The sequence below is a fragment of the Rutidosis leptorrhynchoides genome, chromosome 5 (assembly GCF_046630445.1).
Source record: "Rutidosis leptorrhynchoides isolate AG116_Rl617_1_P2 chromosome 5, CSIRO_AGI_Rlap_v1, whole genome shotgun sequence".
Classification (NCBI taxonomy): Eukaryota; Viridiplantae; Streptophyta; class Magnoliopsida; order Asterales; family Asteraceae; genus Rutidosis; species Rutidosis leptorrhynchoides.
This window is the reverse complement of record NC_092337.1, coordinates 308,761,520-308,767,476: the sequence shown is the minus strand read 5'-3', so window position 1 is coordinate 308,767,476 and position 5,957 is coordinate 308,761,520. Positions and strand designations below refer to the sequence as shown.

At 33.7% G+C, this 5,957-nt stretch overlaps 1 non-coding gene across 1 annotated transcript; it reads left to right on the top strand.

Moving 5' to 3' along the window:
• The first annotated feature begins 2,413 nt into the window (after positions 1-2,413).
• On the top strand, positions 2,414-2,520 carry LOC139851206 (small nucleolar RNA R71). The gene has a single exon (XR_011760561.1). It is a non-coding gene; the product is annotated as a small nucleolar RNA R71 (small nucleolar RNA).
• Positions 2,521-5,957: the final 3,437 nt, after the last annotated feature.

The following is a 5,957-nucleotide window of genomic DNA, read 5'->3' as shown; positions in this document are numbered from 1 at the left end:
TGCGTTGTTTTACCCTGTTTTGTATATAACATAAAATACAAACATATATATACATATTTTTGAAGTTTGGTATATAACCCCACGTTCAAAAATTTATAAAACATAGTATTTTTTTGGCATACTTTAAATCAATAATGATAACAAAATTTTTCGTCCCGCCCTCGGGTAAAGCAATTTCGGCTCAATGACCTAGTCTTTAACTCACGACGAATTTTAGAAATCTTTTTTTTTTTTCAACTTAAAGAAATAAAGTAAAATTTTATTTTAAAAACACACAAAACTTAAATTTAAAAAGCATAAAAATTTATATAAAACCTACAAGACAAAAATTCAGAATGGAGGGAGAAAACTAGTTCTTTAGTGTCTGCTAGCGGAAAAGACCAATCGGATTCCATTCTCGGAACTACACGAGAACAGAACAACTAACTCTAGACAGCATTTTCTTGTTAGAACATTTGAATCTCCCCACACTTAGGTAGTTGTGGTGTCGAAATTGTGATTAACTTCATTGTCAATTTCTCTTGGTCCATAATCAACTTGCATATCTGTGACTTTTTCTTTAAGCCATTGCCTAGCTTCTTCTGTGAAATCCCATAATTCAACTAGTTTCGCCTTTTCTTTAGGCGACAGATTGGATACTAACCGGTTACATAACTTAAAGTTCCCCTTACTTCTAGCATCGATAGCCCGTTTAAAAAGTTTCTTCATTGAACTGTTAATAACGGGGTCATTTAATTTCGTATCAACAACGGGGTTCTTTGTTATCATGTCATCATTAGGTGTTACTTCATTTTCCCCACACTTAGGCGTTTTATTATTATTAAGCACTACCGTTGGAGTTGGTAAAACAACATGGTTCTTACCAATCGTTTTTTCTGGTTCAACGGTCTTGGTTGGTGGAGATTTAGACTTTCGAATCATAAAGGTGATAGATTTGTCACCACTTTTAAGTGTCATTCTTCCATTTCCTACATCAAATAACGCCCCGGTGGACGCAAAGAATGGTCGACCTAAAATTAGAGGAATGTTTGGGTCCTCTTCTATGTCAATGACAATGAATTCGACTAGAAAGGTTAAATTACCTACTTGAATGGGTAGGTTGTCAGCAATTCCAACTGGATGCTTAATGGTTTGATCAAAGAGTCGAACACTCATATCCGTTGGACTTAACTCACCTACTCCTAATCTCTTATATAATGAAAGAGACATAACACTCACACTTGCACCTAAATCTGCTAGTGCATCATACATGACACAATCACTAAGTAGACAAGGAACAATAAATTCACCCGGATCACCTACCCTAGGTGGAGGTTTTGGTGGAACTGTATTCACCGGGTTTACTTCTACGGCTTTTGTTTCTTGTACTTTCTTATTCTTTTTCTTCTTCTTCTTTCCAGAGGTATCACAATCTTTATTACCTATTACTTGCTCATACTCAACTCCTTTTTTTGGAAACGGGATGGGTGGTTTGTATGGTGCCACCACTGGCTTTACATACTCGGGTGGTGGTGGTGTTGTAACTTCTTCATTGTTACTCATATCTAAAACCTCCCCAACTTCTGGAGCTGGTTTTTCAGAATTCGTGGACACCATATTAACATTCTCATTCCGAGGATTTACTTCAGTATCACTCGGTAGCTTTCCTTGTTCCCTCTCACTCATCATGCTAGCAAGAGTATCTACGTGTTTTTCTAGATTCAAATTGGAAGCTTGTTGAGTTCTTAATGACTGATCAAACCTCTCGTTCGTTTGGGTTTGAGACGTAATAAATTGTGTTTGAGATTCCATTAGCTTTGCCATCATTTCTTCTAGATTTGGCTTTTTCTCTTCGGTTTGATGTGGCGGTTTATACAAGCTAGGTCTTTGTTGATTTAAAGTGTTGTTTTGAGTTGGTTGGTTATTCGGACCTTGTTGGTTGTACGAGTTGTTGTTGGGTCCATTTGGATTGTAAAGAATGTTTTGATTTCGATTAAAGTTTAGCTTTGGCGGTTGATAATTATTCTGATAATTATTTTCCGGCCTTTGGTTCATATAGGAAACATTCTCTCGTTGTTCCATCGTTGGTTCAATGTGACAATCTTTCGTTAAGTGTGGTCCACCGCATTGCTCACAACTGATTCGTATTGCGTGAATATCTTTATTCATCTTTTCCATTCGTCTTTCGAAAGCATCTATTTTTGCTGAAACGGAATCAAAGTCATGGCTAGAATCGGCTCTAGCCACTTTAGATGAACGAAAAATATCTTTTTCTTGGTGCCACTCATGCGAGTGGGAGGCTGTGTTATCAATAATTTTGTAAGCTTCAGTTGCGGTTTTCTTCATAATGGAACCACCAGCTGTTATGTCGATGTCTTTTCGTGTAGCAACGTTGACACCTTGGTAGAATATTTGTACTATTTGATAAGTGTCTAAACCGTGTTGAGGACATCCTCTCAACATCCTTCCGAATCTTGTCCATGCCTCATATAATGTTTCATTTGACTTTTGCGCGAACGTAACAATTTCTCCTTGAAGTCTCACGGCTTTGGATGCCGGAAAGAATTGTTTAAGAAATTTTTCAACTAAAACATCCCATGTGTCAATCGCCCCTTCAGGTAACGATTCTAACCAATCTTTGGCTTCTCCCTTTAAAGTCCAGGGAAACAACATGAGATAGATTTGTTCGTCTTCTACTTCTCGGATTTTGAATAGTGTACAAATTCTATTGAACGTACGAAGGTGTTCATTCGGATCTTCATTCGGCGCACCACTGAATTGGCATTGGTTAGTTACCATATGTAGAATTTGTCCTTTGATTTCATAATCTGGCGCATTAACGTTTGGCTTAATAATGGCATGACCTTGGCCCGTGCGTGTGGCTCTCATTCGATCTTCCATACTTAGAGGTTCCGTTACTTCCATAATTGAATTTGTTGAATACGAATCACTAGAGGATTCTGATTTAATGGTTTGTGGCTCAGGAGGAATAATTAGTGGTTCAGGATCTTGGAATTGTCCTTGAATATGCTCCGGGTTCTTAATTGTGAAGTCGGGTTCAAAAGATGGATTATCGGAAATTTGAGTTGGAGTTCTTGTTCGACTAGATGACGATTCTAAAGAAAAATCAACGGCGACAATATTTGCTAGATGTCTTGATCGAGTTACAGGTGGTGAACGTATGAAAGGTGGTGAACGTTTTGCTCGGTGCATTCACAGAATATCCTATTAGTTATAAAAATAAGAAAAACTTATATAAGTTGTCCAATTAATAGACTTTTCTGATTTTGCCCACGTTTCGAATAGCCAAAAGATGTAGCAGGTAGCCAGGACCCTTTAAATCGGAAGCCCACAACTAGCCACTAACAAATCCAACTATTACTACGAACCAGAAAAATGTCAACGTCTATTAATTTAACCGCTTAAATAATTTTTCTTTCCGTTTTAAGATTTAGATAAGAAGTATAGAAAATTCTAAGTCCTAAAAACTAGAGTATCGAGAAATAAGGAAGAAATAGATTGCGCGTCGAAAAATGTTGAAAAATAAAAAGGTCGAAAAATAGGCGTCGAAAAATAAAAATAAGAAAGTAGTGCGAAATACGGCGTCGTAAAATTCTAAAGCACCTAAAACTTAGTCTAAGGAATAAGCACTTAAGGGATTTTACGGGAAAGCCTAAAAATTCTAGAAGTAAAAATAAATATGGCAAAACTAAACTTAATACTAAAAGTTACGAATATAGTCTAAAAATCTAAAGGTAATAAAACTAAAAAAAAAAATTTTTTTTATAGACAAAATATTAAAAAAAAAATTTTTTTTTTAATAATTTTTTTTTTTTTTTACGTTTTTTTTTTTTTACGTTTTTTTTTTTTTCGTTTTTTTTTTGTTTTTTTTATAAACTTATATTTTCACAAATATAAATTAAAAATATAGCGTTTTAGCGTTCTCCGGCAGCGGCGCCAGAAACTTGATGTCGTAGCGTGAGGGTACGAAATAGTATTATTTTTAATACAAAATACTACAAAATATGACACAAGTTTTATTAATTTACGGATGGGATATACCTAAACCTTGCTACAACACTATAGGCAGTGTACCTAATCGTAGAGTAGTGTAGTTTTTAGTAAGTCCGGTTCGTTCCACAGGGAGCTGGTGATACTTACTATATTTTTAACTATATTTATACAAAATATATATAATTATATAAGTAGTAATATTATTATAAAAGGGGGGTTTTACCGTTTAATGACCGGTTTGTCGATTCTATATTTTAAACGTAAAGATAAATGACGATAATTAAAGTGCGTAAAATAATGACAATAAATAAAATGACAGTAAATAAAATTGCGAGTAATAAAATGACAGTAAATAAAGATACGATGAGAAATATAATAAAAGAATTATGCTTATTTAAACTTCCGTAATCATGATGTTTGACGTGTTGATTTTAATTTATTACCATGGGTTAATTGTCCTTTGTCCTGGTTTATTTGATACGTCTATCTGGTTTTTGTCCATAATAGTCCATCGGTCATAAATATAAAGTGCGAGTGTCCTCGTCAAATTACCCTTATACCCGAAGTCAAATATTCCAACTAATTAAGGATTTAAACTGTGACGCAGTTATCACTTCTGTCAACAATTACACCAGTTATCACTGTATGTAATCCACCCCTGTTTTAATTAGATATGAATATTAATTTACCCACTTGATCAGTTTGAATAATCAATTACCCAACCCGAATAATTAATTAAATGATTATAATAGATTCCATATGAACGTCACTAAATAGGACAACCATAATCATTATTAATTATTAGGATAATTAATTTGAAGATAGGTTCGACAGACTCCAATGAGTTGTCACTCAATTAGACAATACCCCCCATCTATTAATAGTCAACAGTCCAATTTCCACAAGTGTCGGTCTTTTGCCCAAACCTTAATTATGGTCCAAAGTTCAATAACTCCTTCTTAATATTTTAGCCCAACATCACGATTACTTCGGCTCAAATAAGCATAATAATAACTTATTTACGATACATTAATGTAAAAAGGTTGAACATAACTTACAATGATTAAAAATAGCGTAGCGTTACACGGACAGAATTTCGACTTACATACTCAAACGATCTCTATCATAAATCTTATTATTATCATAATTTAAACTTAAAATTAAGATTATTGTTATATCTTATTACATTAACATTATGATAGAGAATTATAGATATAGATATTGATATTTGATATTGGATCGGTAGAAAGAGGGATAAAAGGATATATAGATTTTTTTTTTGATCTCCGTAAGATGTATCGATTACATAGCCTTTTATAGGCAAAATATGAAATTGAATTTTCATTTACGACCCCTGAACTATGCTCAATTAACAACTTTTTATTATTTAATATTATTCTTATTATGAATTATTTAAATATTATATTTTATTCTTGTGCATAGTTGACTCATAATTTTTACACCGTTGCGTCGAGCGTTGAAAGTTGGTTCATGTCCCGGTTCCGGATTTTCGAACGTCCTTTCGTACTATTTTATATCGTGTACTTTGCGTTTTGTAACTCGTACTCTTGTCATTTTTAGACGTTCTTCATCAATAATTTGAACCTTTTTAATTGTATCTTGTACATTTGAGCTTTTTGGACCTTTTGGTCTTTCAAATCTTCGTTTTTGTCTTTAAATCTTCATTTTCGAGCGATTTGCGTCTTTCGTCTTCGCACTTATTTATTTAACTATTACAACTAAAAATAAGGAAATTACATTTAAAAACTTTACATATTGGAACGATATTGATACTAAATATATGTTCATTTGGAACACTATCACTGAATGTATGAGAACTGCATCATACGTGATAAATAGGCTTTCACAAACAAAGTTGGGGCATATTTCACAGTATGAAAGATTATGGAAGATCAAGTCAACCGTCAACCATCTCAAGGTTTTTGGATGTGTATGCTACTTCT